Raw genomic sequence first — 13,610 nt, forward strand, 5'->3', positions numbered from 1 at the left:
GAAGATCAAGAATTTAGGACTCGTAAAAGAATCAGAAATGGACACTGGACCCATTTTTAAAAAGAACGAAGACGAAATAATGAGGAGTATTGCAGTTACAGCACACAATGTGATGGTTTATAACCTGGCCAAGTAAAAATATAAGCAATGAACAATAGAACAGGGAAAAGTGTAGGTGGGAGGACTAACCAAAGTGTATCACTTCATCTTTCAGAGCACAGTCAATTCATGCTGTCTCAAATTAAACCACATAGTTTAAAAACAAACAAACAACGAAACAGCAGCAGCATTTCCAAAACTTTGATTTTTATAATCTCTGTGCTTAACCTAAGAGCCAGCAAGGCAAGGCAGCCTATGTGTGCCAGATTCACCTGCAGCTATGTTTTGGTTTTGTAAGGTCAGTTCAGCATTTTTAACTATTTTAAAATATGAATGTTTTTAGATGGGGGGTGAACTTGCCAGTTAACCCCAATTTCCATCGTATTTCACCCTTTTAGGGATCTGCCTGGCTTTGCCTGTGGGGGACTCTTTAGGAACTAAAATCTCTTGTGAAGAATTATGTGTCTGAACTTCAATCATTCCTAGTGTAAGATGAAATAGTAATTGATCAATAGATATATTCCTCTCATTTGTTTTGTAAAACAAGGTATTTTTCTCTTGCACAACAAATGACATTTTCCCATATGTTAGAATGACATAAATCTGTCTCTTGGCAAATCACTGTTTCCTTAACTTGGCTGCCACCAGGCCTTGACTCCAGTGGCAATCAGAAGTGATACAGAGTAACTTTCCTGAAAGATCCCTTTTACCACATAGGAACACTCCTGGGAAGCTTCTCCTTAGGTGGTGTCTTTCTTATGCTATTTAAAGCCTTAGGGCTTAGCTGTTGTCACCTGCCAGCTATTTCTTTGGGTCAGTTTTAACTTTCAGCCCTTTAAATAGAGTACGGATTGGGACTGAAAAGGAGCCAGAAGGAACAGCTGATTGGCTGTGAAGGCCCCGTGGGGAGGATCTGACACCCGCCTTAGAGGCTGAGCTGGTCATTCTAAGAAAAACTACGTGGGTGGCCCCAGGGGCTACTCTGATGGCTTTAGAACTGGCATCTGATGGGCACTGGAAGGACTAGCCCTCCAGCAGGAGACTAGCAAGCGGGCACTGCAAAAAGAACTGCACGATTCTTAAGTTAGTATTTCTTTTCTTTTCTTTTTTTTATGTTTATTTATTTTTGAGAAAGAGATAGAGTGCAAGCAGGGGAGGGGCAGAGAAAGAGGGAGACACACAGAATCCAAAGCAGGCTCCAGGCCAGAAACTGTCAGCACAGAGCCTGACACGGGGTTCAAACTCACGAACTGAGTGATCATGACCTGAGCCGAAGTCGGACACTCCACGGACTGAGCCACCCAGGTGCCCCATAAGGTAGTATTTCCACATCCAGGTACTTCATCAGATCTTCAGCCATTTGCGATGGCAAAAGACACTACCTTAGAAAGGCGAAACTAGCCTTTTATTTATATTAAATACTGCACTAATCAAGAGAGAGATGCCTCTCACTCTTAGGTTTCTAATTTATAAATATTTCCATATTTGGAAGGTGTTCCATAGGAGAGAATAAAGGCTGGACCGTTTAATGGTAGCAGTGAGAATGGGGGGGGTGGTTTCATACTGACCTGCTCCCCCACCCTATTCTCATGGCTGCCATCACACAGGCCACAGGAAAGGAAGACTCAGAGTTTGTTTCCTGACTGGATGTGGGAACAGAGAAGGAATCAAGCTCCGTAACTTGAACAACAGGTAACATGAACCATGGACAGGTTGAGGGTTTTATACACTTAACACAAAGCATTCTCACTTGCACATGTACTGCTTTGGTAGGGAATACCGTTGCGGGCAGAGCATCTCCTTTAGTAAGAAGACATTTCTCTGTCTTAGCAGTGCTTACAACGACAACTCTCTTAGGATAACCTCTGTAAGCCCCGGACAGATTACCAAGTACAGACAGACCCCTTGTACATCGCATTTTTCTCATGGAAAAAGGTTCATGAATGTGTGTAAAGCTGGTCACCATTAACCTATTGGTTGACTTCAAAGCTCAGCACTGAGAAAGGTAAATTGCTTGCTACTAAAATATTCAGGTATATAGAGCTGTCACCCTTTCCGCCATGTGAGGACACAGCAAAAAGACAGCTATCTATGAGCCAGGAAGTGGGCTGTCACCAGACAGTGAATTTGTTGGTGACTTGATCTTGGACTTTCCAGTCTCCAGAACTGTGAGAAATACATTTCTGGGGGTGTCTGGGTGGCTCAGTCAGTTCAGCGTCTGACTCTTGATTTCAGCTCAGGTCATGATCTCGTGGTTTGTGGGACGGAGTCCCAAGTTGGTCTCTGTGCTTGGGGTTCTTTCTCTTCCTCTCTCTCTCTGCCCCTCCCCCACTCTCTCTCTTTGTCTCTCAAAATAAATAAATAAATAAATAAACATTAAAAAAATACGTTTCTGCTGTTTATAAGCTATCCAATATATGATATTTTTGTGTCAGCAGCCTGAATGCACTAAGACAATACAGATTTCTTTTTTTTTTAAACATTTTTTTTTAACACTTACTCATTTTTGAGAGACAGAGAGAGACGGAGCATGAGTGGAGGAGGGGTAGAGAGAGGAGACACAAAATCTGAAGCAGGCTCCAAACTGTCAGCACAGAACCTGATGCAGGGCTCGAACTCACTAACTGGGAGATCATGACCTGAGCTGAAATCAGATGCTTAACTGACTGAGCCACCCAGGTATCCCAGACAATATAGATTTCTAAGTGTAGTATATCTTAAGTCTTTAAATACTCTTTATAAATGTAATTAAATTCAGTTACACATTCTAAAATAAGGGGAAACAATGAAAATTTCAATAAATAATAGGGTTAATATGCCAATTTCTATAATATGCCAGATTGTCTTCAAAATTTGCAAACAAATTAAAACACACAAAGATTTTCTTGATATTTGTAAAGCTTATTCCCAAACTTAACACAAAAGAATGAATAATGGATTTGGTTACCTTACCATCCTTGTTCTTATTTCACTGTCTTCTTAGTGTTATAGAGTCATTTGTCCAATGAACAGATTTACCAACTCAGTTGGGTTGGGGTTACCGGTTCTTAACCCCCACCTGCAATTGGGTTATGAATTAGATCAGTGGTTGTCAAACTTTTTGGTGTCAGGATCCTTTTATACTTCTAAAAATTATTGAGAACCACAGAAAGCTTTTGCTTATGTGGTTATAACTTAATATTTACTATAACAGAAGTTAAACCTAAGAAATTTAAACAATATTTTTATTGATTCATTTAAAAAACGAATATTAGGGCCGCCTGGGTGGCTCAGTTGGTTAAGCGACCGACTTCGGCTCAGTCATGATATCGCAGTTTGTGAGTTTGACCCCACGTCGGGCTCTGTGCTGACAGCTCAGAGCCTGGAGCCTACTTCAGATTCTGTGTCTCCCCCTCTCTCTATCCCTCCCCTGCTCACGCTCTGTGTCTCTCTGTCTCTCAATAATAAACAGTAAAAAAAAAAAAAAAATTAAAAATAAATAAGTAAAAAACCAATATTAAACACGTTACATTTTAACATAAACAATACATTTTTATGGGAAAAGACCCTGTTTTTTTCCAAAGCAAAAGAAATTAAAAGAAAATTAAAGTGGCATTACTTTACAATGTTGCAAATCTTTTCCTGGCAAATTCCACTGGATACTAGTGAGAGAATGAGAGAGAAAAAGGCCAATAATTTGTCAGTATTATTATGAAAATAAGTTGACCTACTGGAGCTGCTTGAAAGGGTCACTCTCAGGAGTCTCTGAACCACACTTTGAGAACCGTTATGTTAGATAATAATGAGTTAGATGACCAAGCCAGGACCTGAGTGTTATACACCAGGATAATTCGCCCAAAGCCACGGGTTAACTTGCTGAGGTTTCTCTCACAGTTGACTTGCCCGCTGTGTCAGTGGGGGGTGAGGGGCAAGTCTATGCCTTTCATCACATGTCCCCTAGGCAACTTTTAGATTTCATCCTTAATTTTTTTCAACTTTTAATCACCTGATCTAGGAAGATGGAAAGTTTTTTACTGAATGATTGGGACTTACTGAACTCTGCACTATTTCACCTAGATCTTAATAATCCCCTTTGTTTTCTAGTTAGACTGTACATTATTTTTTATATTTTTCTTTTCTGCCAGTTGACCGCAATTCTTTAGGTAATTTGTTACTAGGGCCCTGAGCCCAGTTTTCTTGCATGTAAATAGTCAAGCATCTGGACACCACTTAACGTTGTTTGTTTTCACAGAAGCTGGATGACCCCTTGTTAGAGAAATTGTTGAAGTGGCTCCTTCACTAGGCGGGAAATTGGGCTAGATCAATGATCTCAAAGTTCTTTCCATTTGAAGATTCTATGCTACTTTTGCTGTCTCCTTGCAACCCTGAAAAACGCGGTCTGCTCTGAGGAACACTGGAGGTTATGACCTCTGCTTGTTTTTTTCATGTTCAGTCTCTTCTTTGTCCTTCGTTGAAGAGACTCAGTTGTGTTAGAGCATTACTGTGTCCAGTTAAAAAGACATAATTCTCTGGATTCTTTGCAACCAGGGATGGTCTTGTGACCTAGTTCAGGCCACTCCTAGTTGCAAATGATCCAAAGACTCCAGAATGGAATATACAAAATGAGATTTAAGCAAAAGGACACATGATGGTGGTTCTGAGAGAGTGATTATTCCCCTTATAAAAAAGAAGCACACTTAGGAAATAAGTGTCTTTTTACTTCTGCCTGTCTGGAACATAGATGTGATACCTGGAGATAGTGTTGGGGCAGGGGCTCTCTTATGCCCATAAAGAAGAAAACCACATGCTGAAGACTGATGAGCAGGAAGCCAAAGGAAGCTGAGGCCTTGAGAACTTTCTCAAGAAAATGTGTGAAGCCTGGTCTGCCTCCTTCTCGACTTCTTGATACAGGAGTAAAAGAAGCCTTTTATAAGGCACTGTAATCGAGTTCCTGTTACAGGCAGGCTACATTTAATCTCAGTTGTCCAATACATTCACTAGTTGTGGCAGCTAGTGCCTTACTCTGTCATCTGACCACTTGAGCATTCTTGACAAGGTTAATACCATGGTACAGTGTAAAAACAACAACAACAAAAAAAACCCCTGGCTTTGTATCACTAGCTATGTGACCTCAGGCAAGTTTCTTAATCTCTTTGAGCCTTAGTTTTCTCATCCATTGAATCGAGACTATGATTTAATATCTCCCGGTTATTGTGAGGATTAAAAGAGGTAACAGACAGGGACATGTGGGTGGCTCAGTCAGTTAAGTGTCCAATTCTTGATTTTGGCTCAGATCATGATCTCAGGGTCGTGAGACAGAACCTTACATAGGGCTCCATGCTGGGCATGGAGCCTGCTTAAGATTCATTCTCTCTCTGTCTCTGTCTCTCTCTCTCTCTCTCTCAAAAAAAAAAAAAAAAAAAAGAAAGAAAGAAAAAAGAAAAAAAAGGAAGAGGTAACAGACAAACCCCCTAGCACAATGCCATGTGGGTCAAAATATGTATTCAACAAATGCAGGCTCCATTTCTCTTTTCCTGTTACAGAAGAAAATTAGTTCTATTTGTTCTCAATGGCAAATATTCGAGACGTATCTCTCACTAGTTTGAAGCTGAAAACAAAAATGTAACAGGATTTTGGTAAGCTAATGCCTAGGCAGATATTTGTACAATAAGCCAGGTAGGGTAGGGTTGCTGGTGACAACTGGCAGTCTGCACAGATGGGAAAGATGGGATACTGATCATCTACTGAAGCACCGAATGGTGACCACTTTGAAGGGTAGGATAGTAATAAAGATGATGATGATGATGATAGAAGGTAGTATTTCTTTTTTTTTAAACATTTTTTAACGTTTATTCATTTTTGAAAGAGAGAGAGAGACAGAGCATGAGCAGAGGAGGGGCAGAGAGAGGGGGAGACTCAGAATCCAAAGCAGGCTCCAGGCTCCCAGCTGTCAGCACAGAGCCTGATGCAGGGCTCGAACCTGCAAACAATGAGTTCATGACCTGAGCCGAGTTTGGACACAAACTACCATGCCACCCAGGCACCCCAGAACCTAATATTTCTTTTTTATTAAAAAAAATTTTTTTTAATGTTTTTTAATTTATTTTTGAGACAGTGCATGAGCAGGGGAAGGGCATAGAGAGAGGGAGACACAGAATCTGAAGCAGACTCCAGGCTCTGAGCTGTCAGCACAGAGCCTGACACGGGGCTTGAACTCATGGACTGTGAGATCATGAGCTGAGCTGAAGTCGGACACTTAACTGACTGAGCCACCCAGGAGACCCTAGAACCTAATATTTCTTAAGTACCTACTATGTGCTAGTTGCTACGGTGAAGGCATTGCTTCATTTCCAACACTCAAGAACTGTAAAGTAGCTACTATTATCTCCAGTTTATGGATAAAGAAATGGAAGCTTAAAGAAATTAAATAAGTTGTCCAAAGTCACCCAGTGCTAGAGTTGGGGCTAGATTCCAACTCTGTCCAACTCCAAGGTCGTGTTGATGACAATAGCCTATTGATAAGATGTAAACTAATGGTAAGCTGATTGTGAGAGCCTATTACATGCATCTCTTCTCAACTCTGAGCTCAGTGAAGTCACATAGGTAGCTTGAAATCAGCCCCAGTAAGAGTATTTACACCACAGAAGTTGGCAATTGCTACACGTCACATCTGTCCCTTCATTTCCTGCTGTGAGAACTGGTTGTTAAACATTTACCAGCACACCACTGGATGGAATATAGCCACTTTTGAAAGGCTATGGATCAGGAAACAGTGAATCTGGTGGATAGCAGATATTAAAGTATTGAGTAAATGAGGACAGGAAAGCTTCTTGAACATTTCTCTTGAGTCGTTTGCCAGGCGAGATGGATTCCTACGAACAAGAGAATAGAAGGATCCTTGGGGCTACAGAAAGGGGCGTCAAGCCTGAGTGAGGGTCTGAGAACCTCACAAAAAAGATACAATGTACATTTCCCTATTATCCCAAGGTTCTTCTTTCAAATGCCTTCTCTGTGTGGGTACTTCTACGTGTCACATAAAGAAACAAAATAGAATCTCTTGGTGACACACACATATATACAAATAATTACAATGTAATGTGAGAAAAAGTAATAACAATCTGTGCACATACGTTTTTTGGTGAAGTGGTGATTTGTCATAACTACTGTGAATAACCCGTTTGGTGCTTCACAGATCTTCTGAGGGGAAAACTCTTTTATTAGGATGGATTATGTTCATAAATCAAGGCTCACGTTGCACAACATCGTCATTGTGCTGTCTCAAGCCGTGGTGTAAATGTGCACAGCTATGGAGACCAAGAGCACCCTAACAACATCTCTTTGTCCGGGTAGGTTGGTAAAGAAGGCCAGTGTTAGCTCTTTGAAGTTGACTTTCTGTCCCTCTTCAGTAGCCTTCATGTTCCTAAGTGTTCTCTGCAGGCCATCAAAGGAGAAAGGATCTGGTATGTCACTTAATGTTTATCACCATGCTGCGTGCTTATCCCTACTGTGGACTGTTTCCATCACTGTGTTACCTGAACACATTTTCAGTCTTTTCTTTTACGAGGTATAATTGACATAACATTATATTAGTTTCAGGTGACCACATAATGATTCCATATTTGTATGTATTGTGAAATGATCACCATACTAAGTCTCCTTAACATCTGTCACCATACAGAGTCGTGATTTTTTTTCTTGTGATAAGAACTATTAAGATTTATTCTATTAGAAACTTTCAGGGGCATCTGGGTGGCTCAGTTGGTTAAGCATCCGACTTTGGCTCTGGCTCAGGTCATGATCTCACAGTTTGTGGGTCTGAGCCCCGCATGGGGTTCTGTCCTGATAGCTCGGAGCCTGGAGCCTCCTTCAGATTCTGTGTCTCCCTCTCTCTCTGCCCCTCCCGTGCTCATGCTCTGTCTCTCTCCCTCTCTCAAAAATAAATAATAAACAACAAAAAAAAGAAACTTTAAAATGTGCAATACAGTATTGTTAATTATAGTCTCCATTCTGTGTATTATATACCATGACTCATTCCTAAAAATGTTTTATTTATTTTTGAGAGAGAGAGAGAGGGAGAGAGAGACGGAGCAAGCAGGGGAGGGGCAGAGAGAGGGAGACACAGAACCCAAAGCAGGCTCTAGGCTCTGAGCTGTCAGCACAGAGCTTGACGCAGGGCTCAAACCCACGAACTCATGACCTGAGATCATGACCTGAGCTGGAGTCAGATGCTTAACCGACTGACTCAGGCACCCCAATGACTTATTCCTTTATAAGTGGGTTTGTACCTTTTGACCCTCTTCGCCCATTTTGCTCAACAATACTGCCCACCTCTGACAACCACCAATCTGTTCTCTGTATCTATGAGTTTGGTTTTTTTCCTTGAGCACTTCAACATCTATTATTCCTCTGATTGTGTACAAAATATTGACACATTTTCTTTAATGGAAAAAAAATGATTAAAATAGAAAATCTACTGCAATATTTTTTGATTTACTAATTTACTTATATTTATATTACTACATATTTTTTCAATTTCTCAACAATTTCATTATTCTTTCTTTTTATAATTCCCTTGAGCATCCATGTGGGTTTTTCCCCCTAAGGTTTTTTTATTGTTTATGAGAGCATTTGCATTAAACAGTGATAGATTCTGAATTTTCTGTACTCTCTCTCTCTCTCTTTTTTTAACCTCTTATTACCATGTGACGGGCTTGGAATTCAGTATCACTGTGATAAAACAACTCTGGTTGTTTATCTTTCAAGATAGGGAAAGGGTTATTGAAAATCTATTCCACGCTCACTTCCCCCGTGAATCTGGTAAGATTTAAAACCCACCTTTTTTATGATCAAGTATTTTATCTCTAGTGTCTGAAGGATCCTTGTGAATATTGTATCTTTGTTTCTCAGAAAAGAGTGAAGAATTAGGCTGGTCTCTTGCTGTATAAAAAGCGATTTCCTCCCAGAACAGAATGTTTAGGGGAGATAACGGTTTTCAACCTCAAAGCTATATATTCATGTCAGGGACTTAATGTCTGGGTTGTTAGATACAAGCAGAATGATAAAGATAGCTTCCCTGAGTTACATTCAGAGGAAAAGAGGATACTGGCCTTAAATTAGACCAGGGATGCTCTCCAGGCGAATTTTTAAAAACTTGGTAATAGGTCATTCTAAGTTTGACTCATTCCGTTGCTGGAAAGTCCCCTTTACTATCTTGATGAGACACTTTAATTTCTTTGAAGCTGTGGATGATTTTGGAGTTGCTATCACTCTTGTATAACTACCCCTCGTGGTTCCACAGGTACTGTAGAAATGAACAAACAAGCCAGCGCTGGGGTCAGCCTGACCAGCGTGTGGCCAGCACTTCCCCGCCTTCCAGATGGTCTTACAGGTGGGCCAGCTGGCCACTTCTGGCATCTTCTGATGGCTACTGGAAATGGACCAAACTTCATCCATCAGGGGATCTAAGAAGCAGACTGATTTCCATTGTTTAAATTTTTACATTCAAATTCATATTCCCTTAAGGACCATTTGTCTTTTTGCCTGTTTATAAGTATTATGCTGGCCTTTTCATTCCTTGAAAAGCTCAGTAAATACTTTTTTGGAGGGGTGGGGGGTGGGGAATAATGAGTTGGCTTAAATAGGCTTTTATTATGAATAGAAGTAGAGATGCATTTTTCCCTGGCATGGCTTGGACAAGCTGTTGTTATCCCTAATAATTTTTGTTATATATTTTGGAGATTTAACATTTTTTAAATGACTGAACCCCAGATGTCAACTGTCCCCCAGGACAGCTTCTGTTTTCACTTCATGTAAACCTATACACGGGATTCAGCACCATTATGAAGTCTTCACAAAACCCACTTGAAGGATGGTGGTTAATATAATGAATTTGAATCTTTGTTCTGGATGTGGAATCTTTACTATCTTCATTAACCTCTCTGCCTCAATTTCCTTATCTCTAAAATGGACATGATAAAATAATACCTACCTCACAGAGTTGTCTGGGTCAAATAGAAAAATTCATATTAAGTGTTCAATAAATTGCAACTGTTATTAGTGGGCCATATAGATTTAAAAATTTTTTATTTTTAAGTTTTTTTTTTAATGTTTTTATTTATTTTTGAGACAGAGAGAGACAGAGCATGAGCAGGGGAGGGGCAGAGAGAGAGAGAGAGACACAGAATCTGAAGCAGGCTCCAGGCTCTGAGCCTGATGCGGGGCTTGAACTCACAGACTTGAGATCATGACCTGAGCTGAAGTCAGACGCTTAACCGACTGAACCACCCAGGAGCCCCTTAAAAAACTTTTTATTAAGGAATATTTCAAACACGTGTAAAAGTAGAGAGGAAAGTACAATGAAACCCCTGTACTTATTTCCTAGCTTCAGTGATGATAGCTTTATGGCCAGTCTGATTCATCTTATTTCTTACTCTTCTCCCCAGGATTCATTTGAAACAAATCTCAGATTTTGTGTCTTTTTACCTGTAAATATTTAAGTATAGATTTCTAAAAGATTAAGAAAAGCATCCTTTTTAAAAAATAACCATAATACCATTATCACGCATTAAACCTAAGAAAAATTCTTTAATATCAACTATCAAACCACTGTTCAATTTCCTAACTTTCTCATAAAGATAATAATTAAAAAAAAAATCCGTTTACTTGTTTGAATCTGGATCCAATTAAGGTCCATACACTGCGATTCTCAATATGTCTTGAATCCTTTTTAATCCATAGTTTTTCTTACCCTACCTTTGTTTTTTCCCTATTGCAATTATGGAAAAAACCGGTCATCTGAATTTTGCTAATTGCTCACCCATAGTGTGTAGCTTTTTTCCTTTGTCTCCTATGGTTCTTGTGAACTGGTAGTTAGATCTCCAGGCTTTGTCAGATTCAGCTTTGAGTTTTCAGCAGGACCGGTTTTCATGGGTCATGTGATCCTTCCATCTGGCCGTGTCTCCTTGTAATGCCAGCGGCCATTGATGGTTCGTGCCCAGATCCTTTCATTCATTTGGGATTGCAGAATGGTGATGTTCTAATTCTGTTATTTATTCTTCATTTCTTAGCTGGAATACTATTTGGTTACACAGTGTACAGTTTATATAGGAAAGGCAGGATAAATGCTTGGTTATTTCCTTTTATCAGTTTTCGAAAAAATAAGCTGTCTCACTAGTATCCGCCAACAGTGACCAATAGGTTTTAATTTGCTTTATTCTCTTTATAAACTAATGAAATAAATGTCTTTGATGTATTTAAATCCTTTGGTGTTAGAAGTCATACTGATGCTCAGTGGTCTCACCTTTGGTCAGTGGGAGCCCCTTTAAATTGTCTCCAGAGCCCTTTACACAGGACTCTGTAGTCTCTGACATTCTGCGTTGTCTGGAATGACTAGATGTTCCGAGCTCACCTTGCATTCCTCTGCCCCTAGAATTAGTTCTTTATAAGAAGCCCTTATTCCTTTTAGTGGAAAGAATATTTCAAGGTCACAATTTGGGTACGAGGGTGCTCATTGCTACGTTTTTGGCCATTCTTTCCAGAACTTTTCATCAGACAAAGAGAAAATGCATCATTTTCAAATTCATGACTATAGGATTTTTACTCAACCTCTTTTATTAAATTTATTTCCTTCTTTTCATACCAAGAATCTCATTTCTCAATAATGTTGGAAATAAGAGAGTTGGAACATCACATAATAACTCATTTGCTTTATCCCAGGTTATATACATGACAGTCGCAGATACAAACAGTATAAACTTCAACACCTCCTTATTAATGTTTTTGTTTGTTTGTTTTAAATAGCTCCTCTCATCCTTGGGCTATATCTCACAGAGGATGCCACTCAAATCACTTTGTTTTAAAGTCACTTAGAATGGCTTTTTTCTGATGGTTATATCACCAACTAGATACACATTTGTTTCCTTTCATTTTTTGATTTTAAGGATTGCTTTTCCTTACGAATTATTTAAACATCTACTTGATCCCCAAGTTAAATCTCCCAAACAAGACCCATCTTAAGAAGTCTAATTTCTGTTTGTTTCTTCTCTACCTTATTTCCTCTCTACTTTCCCAGATAGGTATTGTTGTTTTTACTTTATGGTTGTCTTTTGTTGTTTAAAAAATATAATCATATATATTTATTAAATATAAGCGAATATATTTGTATGCTATGTTCTCATATGAGCTGTAGCATAGTATACAAATTACCTAAATCTTGCTTTCTTCGCTTAACCGTATATTTTGCAGCATTTAATAGATTTTTATTAATGAGTTGATAGATGCAGGAAATGTAGACTTAAAGGCAGGCGGACAAGAGATTTTTTTCCCAGTGTTTCTCTTCTCCCCGGCCTTTTTCCCTACACCAACAAGTACACTGTAGCCTCCAGGCTCCCGACTTTCTAGCTTGCTCTTTTTATTATGCAGATTTCTTTCGGACTCACCCCCTCCTGTTTCCTCCCCTGCCAACCCACACCCAGCAAAAACTCCAGGTACCAGGATCCTACTGTTGGAAGCCACTGGGATCATTTCGAAAAACAAAAAACAAAAAAACAAAAAAAACAAAAAAACCCCACAACAGGCCCACAATGGAGTCATATATGCTAAGCTCCATGTTACCAAACAGAGACTTAACTACAGTTTCGGCTCTCCCAGAAATGGAATCTTCAACCAGTCAATCAGGAATGGCTTCATCAGCACTAGTCAGGTAATCTGTTCGATGGGTAAATCTCTGCCATCCCCTAAAGGAAAGTCATCTTGTAAGAACCAACTTCTCACCTGGTATAACTTCCTTATTTTTCTTCTTTCTAGCCATATAAGTCTTTTGTATAGCATTTCAGAGGTCCTTTCTATCTGCTAGATTTCATGCTGCCTGATTCATCAATCACTGATCTTTAAAATTTACTCAGTTGAATATAGTTTTAACAGACTATATATAATACATATATATGTATATATATGTGTATATATGTGTATATATATATGTATTATATATATTAGCTTAGCAGAAAAAGTTTTCAAGATGGACAAGAGAACTGAAAACTATTGGTGTGAGTGGATCCATTCTTAACTGGAAATGTTAACAAATTCTTAAAAATGTTAAGACATTTTTGATCTTTGGGATGTGTAACTGCAAAACACAATTTGGAATATCCATGTAAAAGAAGAGGTCTTATTGGTTGGGAAGTAGGAATATTGTTCTTTAAATGAATTCCGTAGAAAGAAACCCAGTTAAGAATGGATCCACTCACATCGGTGGTTTTCAGTTCTCTTGTCCATCTTGAAAATCTTTTTTCTGCCAAGCTCATCTGGTTTCCATCTTAAGCAGGAATTACTTGCTCATCTCTATTTCAGTGCCATGAACACGCACTTCCTACATTTGGAATGTCTTCTGTTTCTATCCACTGCTTCTGTCAGCAGTTGGCTAAAAACTCAGATTCTGTAGGAAGCTTATCTGACCAACTCCACTCTCTTAGGATCCTTTTTCTATTCTACTTGCCTCAAGTTCAGTGTTGCCAGATTTAGCAAGCAATAATACA

The 13,610-nt window shown here is 39.2% G+C and overlaps 1 long non-coding RNA gene across 3 annotated transcripts in view; it reads left to right on the forward strand.

The window, feature by feature from the left end:
- Window positions 1–13,610, forward strand: part of LOC147571970 (uncharacterized) — a 117,601-nt gene that overhangs the window by 23,009 nt on the left and 80,982 nt on the right. The gene's annotated exons all lie outside the window — the stretch shown is intronic.

The sequence above is a fragment of the Puma concolor genome, chromosome F2 (assembly GCF_028749965.1).
Source record: "Puma concolor isolate L17-30 chromosome F2, mPumCon1.1.hap2, whole genome shotgun sequence".
NCBI lineage: Eukaryota > Metazoa > Chordata > Mammalia > Carnivora > Felidae > Puma > Puma concolor.